This window comes from Bos taurus, chromosome 28, assembly GCF_002263795.3.
Source record: "Bos taurus isolate L1 Dominette 01449 registration number 42190680 breed Hereford chromosome 28, ARS-UCD2.0, whole genome shotgun sequence".
Classification (NCBI taxonomy): Eukaryota; Metazoa; Chordata; class Mammalia; order Artiodactyla; family Bovidae; genus Bos; species Bos taurus.
This window is the reverse complement of record NC_037355.1, coordinates 14,186,895-14,203,876: the sequence shown is the minus strand read 5'-3', so window position 1 is coordinate 14,203,876 and position 16,982 is coordinate 14,186,895. Positions and strand designations below refer to the sequence as shown.

Sequence of the window (16,982 nt, the reverse complement as noted above, 5' to 3'; positions counted from 1 at the left end):
CCAGTTAGCCGGAAGCCTGTGTGTGCCATGCTATCAGCTGGCCTGATAGTCAAACTCCGGCCCACAGAAGCGTCATAGCCAGGCTCCTACTGAGAGACTGGGAGACTGTATTTTCCTAAGAAATCAGACATTACAAAGTCCTCCTCAGTTTGATTCCAAGCAACCTTATTTGAAGCCTGTCTCTAACTACTCTATTCCATGAACTCTGCATTCCAGCCAAATCTGCCTGCTGGTCATTCCATACACATGCTGTGTGTCCTTCTGACCTTCCCTCACTATACCCACCACCTGAACACTCTCTGAGCCTTTGTCCTACAGGGAGTAAAATGATCTATAAAACCATGACCAACACACAGAAATCCCTTACATTTATATACATTAATGATTAAAATTCAGAAAGTTAAGGAAACAATCCAATTCACCATTGCAACAAAAAGAATAAAATACCTAGGGATAAAACTACCTAACGGGACAAAAGCCCTGTATGCAGAAAATTATAAAGACACTGATGAAAGAAATCAAAGATGACACAAACAGATGGAGAGATAGATCATGTTCTTGAATTGGAAAAATATTGTGAAAATGATTATACTACCCAAAGTAATCTACAGATTCAATGCGATCCCTATCAAACTACCAATGCTATTTTTCAACAACAACAAAAAAATCACAATTTGTATGGAAATACAAAAGACCTCAAATAGCCAAAGCAATTTTGAGAAAGAAGAATGTAGCTAGATGGATCAATCTTCCTGACTTCAGACTATACTACAAAGCTACAGTCATTAAGACAGCATGACACTGGCACAAAAACAGAAATACAGAAAAATGGAACAAGCTGAAAGCCCAGAGATAAACCCATGCACCTATGGGCACTTTATCTTTACAAAGGAGGGAAGAATATACAATAGAGAAAAGACAGCCTCTTCAATAAGTAGTGCTGGGAAAACTGGACAGCTACATGCAAAAGAATGAAACTAGAACACTTTCTAACACCATACACAAAAATAAACTCAAAATGGATTAAAGATATAAATGTAAGGCCAGAAATGATAAAGCTCTTAGAGGAAAACATAGGCAGTACACTCTGACATACATCCCAGCAAGATCCTCTTTGATCCACCTCCTACAGTAATAGGGGGGAAAAATTAACAAATGGGACTTAATTAAACTTAAAAGTTTTCGCACAGCAAAGGAAACAATAAGCAAGACTAAAAGACAACCCTCAAAATGGGAGAAAATAATTGCAAACAAAACAACTGACAAAGGGTTGATCTCCAAAATATACAGACAGCTCATGCAGCTCAATACCAGAAAAACAAACAACCCAAATCAAAGAATCGGCAGAAGACCTAAACAGACATTTCTTCAAAGAAGACATGCAGATAGTCAAAAACACGTGAAAAGATGTTCAACATCATTCATTATTAGAGAAATGCAAATCACAACTACAATGAGCTATCACCTCATACCGGTAAGAATGACCATCATTAAAACATCTACAAAAATGCTGGAGAGAATGTGGAGAAAGGGAACCCTTCTGCACTGCTGGTGGGAATATAAACTGATAAGCCACTACAGAGAATCGTTATGGAGATTTCTTAAAAAACTAGGAATAAAACTACCATATGATTCAACAATCCCACTACTGGGCATATACCCTGAGAAAACCATAACTGGAAGAGACATATGTAACCCATGTTCATTGCAGCACTAGTTACAATAGCTAGGACATGGAAGCGACCTAGATGTCCACCGACAGATGAATGGATACAGAAACTGTGGTACCTATGTACAGTGGAATATTACAGCTATAAAAGAGAACACATTTGAGGTAGATGAACCTACAGCCTATTGTACAGAGTGAACTAAGTCAGAAAGAGAAAGGCAAATATTGTAATATTAATGCTGGTGTACAGAATCTAGAAGGATGGTACTGATGAGCCTGTTTTCTGGGCAGGAAGGCAGTCCCAGACATAGAGAACGGACTGTGAACACGGTGAGGAAAGGAAAGGGTGAGACGAATTAAGAGAGTAGCATGAAAACATATACACTGTCATGTGTAAAACAGACTCCCAGTGGGAGTTTGCTGTGTGATGCAGGGAACTCAACCCTGTGCTCTTTGACAGCCTAGAGGGGTGGGATGCGGTGGGAGATTCAAGAGGGAGGGGACATATGGCTGTGGCTGATTCATGTTCATGTACAGCAGAAACCAGCACAATCAGTTCAGTTCAGTCGCTCAGTCATGTCCAACTCTTTGCGACCCCATGAATCACAGCATGCCAGGCCTCCCTGTCCATCACCAACTCTCGGAGTCTACCCAAACTCATGTCCAGCACAATATTGTAAAGCAATTATCCTCCAACAAAAACTAAAGAAAAACCATGACCAATCCCCACCCAGCAAAAGCGCCTGTGTTTTTCAATATTTCTTTCTTTATTTGGTGGCACTGGGTACTACTTGTAGCACGCAGGATCTAAAATCTTTGTTGGGTCATGCAGGATCTTCAGTTGTAGCATGTGGGGTCTTTTTTTTTTTTTTTGTCTTTTCTAGTTTCAGCATCTGACCTCTTAGTTGCAGCAAGTGGGGTCTAGTTCCCTGCCCAGGGATTGAACCTAGGCCCCCTGCATTGGGAGTGCAGAATCTTAACCACTGGACCACCAGGAAAATCCCCAAAAGTGCCTTCTGAATTGATGTAACTATCTTATTTATATTGCTTATTTGATATTAATGTTTTGCCTTCCAGAGTATTCAGGGTCTACTTCACTTCTCCCTGACACTGACCATTTAGGAAGGGGGTTATATTTTGTGATCTAATAGCTAGTTCTCCAGTTACTTGGACAACAACAATAGAAGGGACCATAGAAAATTAAGGAATATTGATAACAACCAGCACCTACTAATACCTTTAAGCCGGTCATGCAAGAGCTGTATGAGACAGAAATTTAAAAAAAAATCATACAGGTAGCCTCATGGCAGAGAGGAACAACTCTTGAAAACACCACTGAGATATAATTTATTCATGTGGTGACACTCATTGGTGTCAGAAAATCCTTAAAACACTCCATAGGAGCTAGATGTACCACAATTCTCTCTAAAGATAATGATTAAAGATGTTTTTCTCCTACATTTTTTTCAGACACTTTTCTGACAAAATACATATACACAAAATGAAGTATGATACTTGGGCATGAAGCAATATTGCATCTAGAAAGAAAAAAAATAGAAGTTTTCAAAGTAACTACCTTGGCCACTTGGGACATTAACTTCGAAACTTTTATTTAAGGCCAGAATAACATTGAATATCCAAACTTTAATGGCTCATTTTATAACAGAAACAGTTCTGTCAAGTCCAAAAATATGTCTTTCATTTTTCTTGTATTACAACTGCTTACCAGACATCTCCACCAACTACTTCAAATGTAACAAGTCCAAAGCTTAAATGATGATCCATTCCATTCCCACACATACAAAATAAAAACAAAACTACTCCTTCACTCATATTTCCTGTTCCAGTTAAAAGTGCCAGTAACTGTTGTCACTCAAACCAGAAGCCACTGAGTCAGCGTTGACTTGCTTCTCAGCCTCATATCCTAAATTCAACAATTTCAATAGGGAAACAATATCATGTAAAACAAACAGCATGGATTTAAATATCAGGGCTTCTTATTAACTATAAAACCCTTGGAAAACACATTTAATCTTATTAACTCTCAGTGAGACTATGAGTCATGTAAGATTTTTAAAAAATAAATAAGTAGGTTTTGAGATAGATTTCTATTATCCTATTATTATTCTCTTGGAATTCAAAAAACATGCTATCAGATTCGAGGTGATGGGAAATTAAAAAATGACAGCAAAAACTATTTCATTTGGTTTAATTACTCTTTCCCAAACTTACTTGGCTTATTTTTAAGGAATGCACTGATATTTCTTCTTCTTAAAAAAAAAAAAAAAAATTAGCTGTGAAATGCTAACCTATTTTATGGGGTTGACTCCATGGCTGTGTGTGTGGAAACACAGGTGTCTTCTGGGGTTTCGCTCTATACTGCATCCCTCCTACCTGTCCCACCAGTTCCGAGGGTGTCTGGGGGCTCCCTGGTGTGTGCCCACCCTCTCCCCATTAGCCTTTCACTTGGGTCCAGAATACTGCTCAGGGCAGTTTCTGCCCAGGGTGGGACTAAACAGGACAGGTTTTCGTGTGTGTGTGTGTGTGTGTGTGTGTGTGCACATGTGTGTGTGCATGTGCACACACACGTGCCCATGACTAAAGCATAATATAGCTAATCACTTCATGTGTGTGTGTGCATGAAAGTGACTGAAGTATAATACAGCCAATCACTTCTGTATGACAACGTAACTCAGTTACACACATATAGACATTCTTTTTTCATCCTCTTTCCCATTATGGTTTCTCACAGGAGACTGGATAGAGTTCCCCGCCATACAGTAGGACCTTGCTGTTTATCCATCCTATCTATATATGATAGTTTGCATCTGCTAATCCCAAACTCCCAGTCCTCCCCTCCCCAGCAGCACTATTCACAACAGCCAAAACGTGACAACAACCTAAAGGTCCAACGACAAATAAATGATAAAGAAGACGTGGTGCATATGCACAATGGAATACTACTCAGTCGTGAAAAAAAAACAGGATGAGGCCATTTGCAGCAACACAGATGCCAGTAGGATGCATTTTCTTTTAAGGAATCAGAGGCCAGAAAAAGAAAACATTCCCTATTGTGAAAGGAACTCTATATACCTTAGAGAATAAAACTCCTGTGTCTATGCTTTAAGAAAAAGGTTTCAATATGAGATTAAAGCTCATGTAATATCATACATATCCCATACACATTAGTTAAAATTCTTTCTCCTTCTGCAAATCAATTCTATCACTTAAGTATCCACTCTTAACTTCTTTTGTTCCAACCTCTGTCACCACATCTCATCTCCCATCTAGACTACAGTCAACACCTTCCAAGATCTCAGCTATTCTCTCCCCTCCTGGGTCAACCCAGAAACCTCTCTAAAATACAGATGTGAGCAACTGCCTTTCAGGTAAAGAACACAGTCCTTAGGATACACACCCTTCTGGATTTGGCCCCAGTCCTCTTCCAGTATCTCAACACACCATTCCCCACTGGCCTCTCTCGCACAGGCCTGGAGGCAGCTTTCATACTGTCATGTCCTATGGTCCCAGCAGATTTTTTTTTTTTTTTTTTTTTACTGTTAATGAAATACGTGTGCTTTCAGGGCTGTGCCTTTTCACGTATCATTCCCTTGGTCTCTGAAAACCACCCACACCCATCCCAATCTCCATCTGGCAAACAATTCATCCTTCAAAGCCAACCCAAATGTCACTTCTTCTATGAGGTCTTCCAGAATGAGTTAGTCACTCCTCCTGTGGACTCCCATGGCACATTGTTCCCAACTCTGCCCTAGCGAGCTATTTATACTCAAGAACAAAAGCGAAAGACATAAATAGTGATCTTAAAATTATTAATTCCTAATGAGTTTCTTCCACCAAAATCCTAGGCACTCCATACTTTTTCTTAATTATATACACACAAGAGCCAAGGGAAATTCTGGGAACAAAGAGCCTCGACATAATCAAATAAATTCAGAAACCATCATATTCATCCAAATGAATCAGGCCTGATCTCATTTTGAAATACCTGCTGGTGTCTTGACAATTTTTAAATGTCAAAGGAGTTTCAGGGAACAGCCAAAAAATTTTAAGGCTCTCCTAAGTTTCCAAAATATAATTTCTAAATTGTAACAGTCTTTTCTTCATACATGTGTAAAACTTTTAGAGTTCAATGGGGAAATAAACTTTCATTTCAAAAATCAACTTTGAAATCGGGAAATAAAAACATATGCCACTTCCAGGCGCTAGTCATAATAATGGGTTTCCCAGGTGGTTCCGATGGTAAAGAATCCACCTGCAATGCAGGAGACACAGGTTTGATCCCTGGGTCAGGAAGATCCCCTGGAGAAGGGAATGGCTACCCCCTCCAGTTTTCTTGCCTGGGAAATCCCACAGACAGAGGAGCCCGGAGGGCTACAGTCCATGGGGTCTCAGATAGTCAGACACAACTGAGATCGGTCCCCGTAACAGTCTCTACCATTTGCTGAGGGCTTCATGCCGGCTCCTCAGGGCAGTCCCTGCTGCAGATTCCTGCATAGAATTCCTGCCGCTACTCCATGAAGTAAGAGTCATTATTCCAATGTTTTAGATAAGGAAGTTGGTCAAAAAGATTAAGGGAACCCACCTAGATATTACCCAGTGGCGACTCAAACCCAGATCCTATGACTCCCTGGCACATGCACATGTTCTGTGAGCTATGAAACAGAACCTAAAGTCATGTCAACTGCGTAACTTCTCTGTGAGGAAATAACCAGGGACTTGCTAACTTTAGAGGGGCACCCTTCTGTAATCAGGGGGCTTTCATCTAAGACATATACTGATCGCCAGACAGCTAGATGAAGTTATCAAAAGTATTTTTATTGCCTCATAAAGTGAGCAACTTTAAAATTTCCTTAGAAAATGATATATAAATAGTTTTATAATTTGACAGAACAGTAAACTCAATTTAAGAAAAATCTAGTCTAAATCAAAGGAGTTTTTTAAGCTAAATCTATCAAACAAACAAGAGGACAGACATCTTGCAGTTCATGTAAGAATTGCTGGAAATAAAGTCTAGAAAATATTAAACCAAGATTTTGTAAATCCAGCTCTATTTTTATTTCTCTGATCAAATTGATATTTCTCATTTTGACTGAACATGACAAAGGATTTAGACTTATAGTTCCCTCAAACTACTTGGCTCACTTCTTTTTTGTCAAGTAGTGGGTGATCATAAAGAGTACTGCGAGTCTTCCATGAACACAAGACTTCTATATCATAACACAGACCTTGATTATAACTACTTTTCAAATACATATTTATTTTCACACACAGTCTTTCTTTAATTGGAATGGAGATAATTATAAAATTTGTTTGCTTATTTATACTTTCTGAAAATGCAACAATAAATCACAGACACATCCACTAGGAAGACAGCATTGTAGTCTTTCTTAAATTTTATGGATACTTAGTCATTCATAAATGTTTCAAACTGACCAATGTTTTCACCTCTGTGATGACTCACATGAATTATTTGGTACTTGATTTTTCCCAAGAATAAGACCATAAGAAAAAAGAAGATGCTACATTCGCTAAAGTAATGAATAAATCAAGTATAAATTGTAATCACAGAATTCTGCATATTATTTAAATTGTTTATGAAACTTCTTTCATAAACAAATATTTGATAAGCAAAATAATTGTAAAAACATTTTAACACTCTCTCTCATTTTACTGAGTCAACCCCTATTTGTTGAATGCCTGGCATGTACCATATTGCACCCTTCAGAGATGCAGTGAGCTGCGCCTCTGGGATAAGATAGAGTAAACAATGACGAGTGAGATGAACACTAGAAAGGAAGAGAAATACAGGGTGCTGTGGCTTTTGTGTAAAATAAGGCTTGAAGAGAAACAAGCAAAGTAGGGGAAAACAGCAAACAAGAAGTTTCCAAGTAAGAGAAGTAACATCTGAGCAGGCAGGACCCTGAGGGGCTCCTGGGCATAAAAGCCTTTCTGTGTCCCATTCCCTGAGTTCCAAAGGGAAGGCTCAAACAGTTGCTAACTGGGGAGAAGAGGGATGAAGAGACAGTGGAGGAGCCCTAAGAAACAATGTGTAGCCTTGGGGCAGGGTCCTGGTTCCCCCTCAAGGGAAACACAGAACAGTATCGAGCTCTTCTACAGAACTAAAACCCCCACCAAATGGAAGATGTTCTGGAGAGAAGGTCACAGTTCAATAACCTTGAGAACCACAGATCACGAGACCTTCGGATGCCAGAAGACCTCTAGATTTAAGGACTGCAGGCCCTGCATGCACCCTGTTCCTTATAGTTCCTTCCCAAATGCACCTGGGTTGGGACATTCAGTTTTGAGGGCATTAACCCTCCGTGGCTCCCTTTGCCTGGCAAAGCAATAAAGCTATTCTCTTCTACTTTACACAAAACTCTCTCCAAGGTTCAATTCGGTACCAGTGAAGAGAGACCAAATTTCGGCATCAGCAACAGGCAAGCAGGTTGAGGCTTCAGGGACAACTCACACAGGGCTGGAGAGAAGCCCATGTGTGGAGCCAAGCAGATCTCCCTGTGGGATCAAAGGACTCACCCCCTCAGGTGCTGGGAGGGGTCAGCCTGCTCTGTCCCCACTTTAGCCTCAGCTGAAGACAATGCCCCTCCCTGGTCACACCTCCTTCCAGTGTCATGGAGGGACTATCCAACCCATGGTCTAGAAGCCTGGCCCTCTGACCCAACCCGGGACAGCTCTGAAGGGCCTCATGACTCCAAAGCTTCCAGCGACGGCGGGGGCCTGCTGTGAGCCCTGCACAGCAGCCCCTCCTCCCTGCACACAGCCAGGCCTTCTTCTCCACCCCTCCCTGCCACATGGGTTGATCTCAAGGGCAAAGGCATTCCCTGACAAATGTCTCATACAGGAAACTCCCTCTCAGAGTCTGCTTTCCATCTCTGGGATCCAGTGTGAGCCGGGAAGGGAGGTGAAAATGCTGACTGAGGATAGCACACTTGGGGGCCCCACCCGGAACTCAGCCTAAGGGTTTACAATAACGGTGTGACAGATAAGATCACTATTTATACCATCAGAGGTGAATCCTAAGGGAGGACTAGAGAATAAAAAGAGGGAACATCAGGGGAAAAAAAGTCACCCACTAGGCATTTCTCCCCAGACCTTGAGGCCAGGTGATATGATCATCAGGGTAGATGTACTCAAAGCCTTTTATGGAAAGGAAATTATCTTGAAATTCTGATACAATAGGACTAAACTCCAGTTTGTGTACTGTTGGTCATCCAACCCTTATACAGGGATTGTGAGGCTCAAAGGCTTTAGGTTAGAAATACTAGAGTATTCATTAAAAAATTCTTGTATGGAATCACATAACAATAAAAGAAAAAATCCCATTCCATATATCATAACAGCTATTTTCTAGTAGAAAAATTAACGAAAAGAAAAATCCTTATTAAATAAGACTTTGCAATTTTAATATTTCAGGTAGTATAAAAGTCACACCAAAGGAAATTTATTGAAAATATCTCCGAGTTGCCACCTTTTGGTATTTTTGTATATAACACCTCTGGTGGCTCTATTTTTTTTGTTTACAAGTTACATAAAAGGTGGTAGCAAATAAGCCATAATTCTGCCAGAGATAATTCATTTGATGTGATGTATACAAGCCCATTTTAAATATAGTCTTTTATCTAGATAAAGCCTATCAAGAAGAAGTAACTTTTAAATTGTACTTATTGGATAGAGCCACCGTCTGAAAAATCAAAACTGATCAAGTGTAGGAATAGATTAGTGTGCAGCAAAAGTGGTTGGAGTACTGTAGTCCAGGGGAAAGCGGACGGCAGCTGACCGGGTGTGAGAGAAGAAACTGGAGTTGGGAGTGGACAGACTGATCCATGGTGGTGGCCACTGGGGGCGGGGGTCGCTGTTTTGACCTCCCTTTCAGAAAGAACTGGCCTTTGCTAGTAGCCCAGATGCTAAAGAATCTGCCTACAATGCTGGAGACCTGGGTTCAATCCCTGGGTTCCGAAGATCCCCTGGAGAAGGGAATGGCTACCCACTCCAGTACTCTTGCCTGGGAAATCCCATGAACAGAGGAGCCTGGTGGGCTACAGTCCGAGGAGGCACAGGGAGTTGGGACTTGACTGAACAACTAAACGACGACAACAAGGGGCTGCTGGGCAAGAGTGTGGCCTGGGCTGAAAGGCTGAAGTGAATCCTGAGGCCCTGCAGCTGGAGGCAGTCAGCTGACTACCCAGCTGCCACGGCACCGCCAGTTCTTCCTAAAGAGAAGTGTTAGTCACTCATTTGTGTCTGACTCTTGGCAACCCCATGAACTGTAGCCCACCAGGCTCCTCTCTCCATGCGATTTCCCAGGTAAGAATACTGGGGTGGGTTGCCATTTCCTTCTCTGGGGGATCTTCCTGACCCAGGAACTGAACCCACATCTCCTGAATTGGCAGGAGGATTCTTTACCACTGAGCCACCTGGGAAGCCCTCAGCAGTGAAAGACTAGTGAAAGACTAAAGCCCAGGGGCATACTGGGCTCCTGTCCATTCGGCTCAAAATGAGATTTCTCTAACAGGCAACCTTTGCTCCAGGGCCACTGCTGGACCAAGGGAGCTGTCGTCACGTCTGCATCCAAGTCCAAGGCTCCCCTGACCCGTCTCTTTCCCCCACATGTTTCCTTTCACAGGTGTCAGAGCTAAACTGGGCCTCCATCCTGCTTCTTTGCCAGGCATTCCGACAACTGACACAGCAATGCTTAGCAGGTAGAGTCAATGGTACTTTGTGCCTGATGGAATGTAGTGGGTGAGCAAGAAAGAGGGCTCAAGGATAACTCCTGGGATTCTGGCTTGAGCATCTGAAACAGGAACTCTGAAAAGGGGCCAAATTTAGGGAGATCGCAAGCTCGCTCAGAGTCAGGCCAAGAACAAGGCACCTACAAGATATTGCTTTTCATCCAGACACCTAAGGAAACAAACGAGTTTGGGACACTTGTTTAAGATTGTTTCCATTCCCCTGCTCTGCATACCATGTAGTACACCCAGCCTTCCTCAAATACTGATTTAACACTTAGACAAAGAAAACAATTTCTTGAAGTGCCAAAAGGTCAAGTAATGCCTAGAGCCGCTGCAGACAACCTGGCAACAAATTCCCTTGAAAAAGGAATTTTTCCTATGAAAGATGGATCATTTGCCTCTTCACTGAGAATTTTAAAATTCATTTTTCACACTTGTTTAAAATTCACAATTCCAATCACAGATTGGAATTCTGTGATTTCTTTCCAGGTGTACAATACTCACTAATACTCTTGAATGTTTCACTTCATTATGAAATTCAGTAAAGTGACTAATGTGGTATGTGGGCTTTAGACTCTAAAAGATATAGCTAGATAGTTTACCAAAAGTGCCACAACTGTTCTTCTCTCCATCATAAATGGGGGTAGGGGGTTAATCCCTGCCTAGCAGGGAAGCTGTGATCTAGAACAAGGTCTGAGACATAGGAGGCACTTGTAAAAAGTATATTTTGTTATTCTATGTCCTATCTTAGTGAACACATCTGTCAAGCAAAAAGTATATTTTGTTATTCTATGTCCTATCTTAACGAACACATCTGTTAACACCTTCATTACACAGACACACACATGGAAGGTTTTGGGAAAACATCCGAGAAGGAAGGCTCTGTGCCCTGTGAAACGTGGATGGCTCCACAGGTTTGAACAGCGCATGGCATGTCCCTACTGAAGGTGCCTCCCCTTACGCGGCAACTAATATAGAGAGAGTGAGTGTTTCCAGTAACACTAGGAGCAGCAAGGAGAAAATACCCCTGCCAATGGCATCCAAACAGGAGACCACATGTTCCAAGTAGATCCCGCTGCAAGCAGAAATTTCAAGACAGTCATCCAGAGGACACAGTCTATCACACCACAGACAATGCATGTTTAGAAAAAAATGGTTTTCTTTTTCAGAGCATAAAAGAAATTTAAAAAGCAATTTGCTTCAGCTTAAGAATGAATGTACTACATCCTCATACAGTTTTTGCACCATCTGCCTCCATCAGAAAGGCCACTGTGATTTATTTCCTGGAGAACTAGAACCTGTAGTAAGGGAATGAAAATTCATTCCATAAGATCTGCTTGACTGACAGTTACAGAAACCAAATCTACTTGCAAATGTGGAAATACACACGGCTGACTGCTTCCATGCCCCTGCTCTGCATACCATGTAGTACACCCAGCCTTCCTCAAATACTGATTTAACACTTAGACAAAGAAAACAATTTCTTGAAGTGCCAAAAGGTCAAGTAATGCCTAGAGCCACTGCAGACAACTTGGCAACAAGTTCCCTTGAAAAAGGAGTTTTTCCTACGAAAGGTGGATCATTCATTCGCCTCTTCACTGAGAATTTTAAAATTCACTTTTCTCAGCTAATATAAAGTTACCACCAATTTCCTGAAAATCCAAACACAATTTTGAAACCCCAAAATTATGATGACAAAGAAATATTTCCAGTGTGCTTCAGCATCCAGCTAAAAGAAGAAAAATGTTCAGGAATTCCCAAATCATATTGTTCCTCTTCATCCAGCTCCTACATCCAGTGGGCAGAAGCAAAGTATTTATTGAGTCCATATGGATGCTTGGAAATGTTAGCAATTGTATTTAAAACAAAAATAAATTCAACTGTGTCAGCATTTCAGGAATTTATAGCCAAAAACCACAGTCAATACATGCCAAAAATCTCATGTTAACCAGAAAGCATTTTCGAACTTCTCCAGAATGAATATTTTTTATCATAAAGATCACATGCTCTGAGCAGAGTTTAATTAAACATGTGCACCTGGATGGATATAGTGACTGGAAGTCCTTGTCAAGCTTACAAATCATTGAGTGGGCATGTTTGCTCTCCAACAGGTGCAGATGACGAGAGGCAGGGTGGCAGGTAAATAATTAAATATAGCCTAGGCTACATGTTAGAATTGTCCTCATTTTTGTCCAGAGCCGTGTGGAGTCACAGACCACACTTTTCCCACGGATGGAAGTGCAGTTTTTACAATCTAAGGTAGACACCACTAAATCCTCTAAGAGGCAGCCACTACTTGTGCTCCCATTTTGCAGATGAGGAATCTAGAGGTTTACCAGGGCTTCCCAGGTGGCTCAGTGGTAAAGAATTTGCCCGCCAATGCAGGACACGTAAGAGACACAGGTTTGAAGCCCGGGGTCAGGAAGATGCCCTGGAGGAGGAAATGGCAATCCACTTCAGTATCCTTGCCTGGAGAATCCCCATGGACAGAGGAGCCTAGAGGGCCACAGTCCATGGGGTTGCAAAACAGTGGGACATGGCTGAGTGAACATGCGCGCACACACACCATCTAGAGGTTTAAGGGGCCCACTGCCCGTGTTTCCTAACTAGTAAGCTGCTGAGCTAGTCTTCCAACATAGGGAGTTCTCAGTCAAGACACCACACTCCTAACCACTGCCCTGCACTACAGTAGAGATCTTTAAAGCATAGAAGAAAGTCCTTCCAAGATAACCAAGGCCAATCCCACACACATTCACCCAGCTAGGCTATCTGATCATGCAGTGGCTATAGTCAACAAGCCATGTGACTTCCTCAGCTTCAGCTGAATCTGGAAAGGCAGGGAAGCAGGTCTGATTATGTTGGCGACTTGAGAATGTCTAGGGTACCGAGGCTATTTGGGGTGAGACATGGTTCCTACCAACACCACCACCATAAACATCAATCGCCACCAAACTTTCTTTGGACTTTTTTAATCCAGCATGATCTCTGAGCATGTATCTAAGTATACCAGAGTAAGGAAGTAGGGAAGAGAAGAGGAACCATTGACTGTTGATTAGAATTGCACTGGCAGCAAAAGGAGGGGGTAAGTTCATATATTCATACATCAACCCATTGATCAAGACATCAACCATTCATTCACTCTTATTTATTCACTCACAGATACACACACACAGTTTTGAACACCTACTGTGCACAAGGTACTACTCAAGGACTGGTAACTGTTTCACAAAGTGCCATATTCAGTGATTCATAAAAATTAGAAGAATTACAGGTGTTCACAGAGTTATGCTTATTTTAGTCACATCATGATTGTCTACTTAATCTCGCTATACATGAACAGTTCATTACTTTATTAAAAGGCTGTTAACAGATATTACTCAGGTGTACTGCTAAGTGAATAATTAAATTCAGTTTCTAAGAGATTACACCTTCAATAGGGCTTCCCTGGTGGCTCAGCATTAAAGAACCCACCTGCCAGTGCAGGACACACTGGTTCAACCCCTGGGTCAGGAAGATCCCCTGGGTGAAGGAAATGGCAACCCACTCCAGTGTTCCTGCCTGGGAAATGCCATGGACAGAGGAGCCTGGCTGACTAGAGTCCATGGGGTCGCAAGAGTCAGACACAACCTAGCGACTAAACCACTCACCACCATTTTTTCAATACAAAAGAGATCTACTATTTAACAAACTTTGCTATGAATCCTTTTGCAATTGTAAAGTATGAAAACCATTTTTGTAACTATCTGGCTAGAGACATTGGACACTTAAGGTTTCTCAAGGAGAAATAAATACATAAAATACGACCAGAATCAGCATTCTAACCAGGTACATATTATCTTATTACTGTCCCATGCAAAATTTCATTTTCTCTCAATAAAATTCATTTGGACTTTGTAATGAGAAGAGCAACAATAAATTCTATCATCTTTTAAAGGCAAACATTAACATTAGTGAGATAAAGTTATAAAGTTCTGCAAGGTTAACATTTCTGCTTACTTTTTAATTGATTGCTTACATTTCTCAGTCAACTCCTTCACAAATTCTCAGTCTCGCACCCACACACATACACTTTTCCTCCTGGACTCTGAACCCTGCCAAGTTCCAGGAGGAAAGAGTTTCCTTTTATATAACAGCAGTCTACAGATCTGATTTTCCCTGGGGTAAACTTGTTCTTTTGTACACTGATTAAAAGATATTTACCATCAAGTTATTCAACCTTAAGAAACAACTGCAGAACATTCCGTGGTAATAGGTGCATATTTTTAAGACGATGACAAAAAAAGTAGGAGATTATTAGCTGTCCCAGAAGAAAAGGCTATCAGTTAATTTCTTTTCTGTAAGAAAGAGACACAGGACAGATGGTGGCTGTACAGTCATCTCCAATCTATGCTTATGACATGTAATAAAAACATTATCTTTTAAAATCAGATATATTTAACTATTAAAATGCTCAAAAATATACACGTGCTCAGTTCAGTTCAGTTGCTTAGTCGTGTCCAACTCTTTGTGATCCCATGGACTGCAGCACGCCAGTCCTCCCTGTCCATCACCAACTAACTCATGAAGCTTGCTTAAACTCATGTCCATTGAGTCGGTGATGCCCTCCAACCACCTCATCCTCTTGTCATCCCCTTCTCCTGCCTTCAACCTTTCCCAGCATCAGGGTCTTTTCCCATGAGTCAGTTCTTCGCATCAGGTGGCCAAAGTACTGGAGTTTCAGCTTCAACATCAGTCCTTCCAATGAATACTCAGGACTGATCTCCTTTAGGATGGACTGGTTGGATCTCCTTGCAGTCTAGGGGACTCTCAAGAGTCTTCTCCAACACCACAGTTCAAAAGCATCAATTCTTCAGCACTCAGCTTTCTTTATAGTCCAACTCCCACATCCATACATGACTACTAGAAAAACCATAGCTTTGCCTAGATGGACATTTGTTAGCAAAGCAATGTCTCTACTTTTTAATATGATGTCTAGGTTGGTCATAGCTTTTCTTCCAAGGAGCAAGCGTCTTTTAATTTCATGGCTGCAGTCACCATCTGCAGCCATGCAGAGAGCCACACATGTGCTATCCAAGTGCAAAAGGTCAGGTTCAGGGTTCTATACTAGAAGCTCTAAGCACTGTCAAGAAGATGATCTACCAGCTAAATGAACTGTAGGTGCAAATTTCCAGTCAGGGCACCTACAAATTGCCTAACCATATGGAGTTCTCTGAGACTCTGTTTCTGCATGTAGGATGACAGATTTAGGTCATAGAACTCATTAGAGTAAGGTAATTCAGAAAACACATATACTGTAATCCAATGATTGACTTAATAAGTGTTCAATAAATGATAGTTGTTATTACTGAAACAAGTTGAAAGATAAGACTCATTGTGTACAGTAACAGTCTTATTTGCATGAAAACTGGCATGCTTAATATCTGATCTAATTTTTACTTTTAATTCTTCCTACTCAAGGGTACAAAGACTTAATTTTAATGGGCAGGGAACAGTTAGTCAAACCACTGAATTTTCAGACTAATTAAAATTGCAGGGCTTCCCTGGTGGCTCAGTGGCAAAGAATCCACCTGCCAACGCAGGAGATGTGGGTTCTATCCCTGGTCCAGGAAGATCCCACATGCCATGGAGGAACTAAGCCTGTGTACCACAACTATTGAGCCTGGAGCCCAGGAACTGCAGCTACTGAGCCTGTGCTCCATAGAGCCTGTGCTCTGCAACAAGGAAAGTCACTGCAAGGAGAAGCCCGCACGCTGCAACTAGAGAGGACTCCCCACTTGCTGCAATGAGAGAAAAGCTCGTGTAGCAATAAAGACCCAACCCAGCCAAAAATAAGTAAATAGATAAAATTATTTTTAAGATTATATTACACAAGGAGCAGATTCTCATTCTTTGATGGCTACGAGAGAAAAAGAGGCATAAATTTTAAAATAAATTTTATAAGTGAAAACAACACTAACAATCTACATTAAAGTTAATTTTGACATCTCCAATTATAAAGGGTATTTTTAATACACTGAGTGTGCAACCATTTCCCACAAAGTGCTTAAGAAACATCAATCAAAATAATAAGGCAAGCCTTCAAGAACTTACTTCAGCATTTAAAAAAATCTTTCTTTTTAACTAACTCTCCCCTAAAACTATGTCTTCAGGAAACCAAGAGCTTATAGGGTATCTTCTTCAGTTCAGTTCAGTTCGGTCACTCAGTTGTGTCCAACTCTTTGCGACCCCATGACCACAGCACGCCAGGCCTCCCTGTCCATCACCAACTCACAGAGTCTACCCAAACTCATGTCCACTGAGTCCGTGATGTCATCCAACCATCTCATCCTCTGTCGTCCCCTTCTCCTCCTGCTCTCAATCTTTCCCAGCATCAGGATCTTTTCAAATGAGTCAGCTCTTCGCATCAGGTGGCCAAAGTACTGGAGTTTCAGCTTCAACATCAGTCCCTCCAATGAACACCCAGGACTGATCTCCTTTAGGATGGACTGCTTGGATTTCCTTGCAGTCCAAAGGGCTCTCAAGAGTCTTCTCCAACACCCCAGTTC

General features: G+C 41.4%; 1 protein-coding gene and 1 non-coding gene across 4 annotated transcripts in view; both read right to left on the bottom strand.

Annotated features, from left to right (window-relative positions):
* Nucleotides 1–16,982, bottom strand: part of BICC1 (BicC family RNA binding protein 1) — a 347,769-nt gene that overhangs the window by 115,127 nt on the left and 215,660 nt on the right. The window lies entirely within an intron of this gene.
* On the bottom strand, nt 2,595–2,667 carry TRNAG-CCC (transfer RNA glycine (anticodon CCC)). The gene has a single exon. It is a non-coding gene; the product is annotated as a tRNA-Gly (tRNA).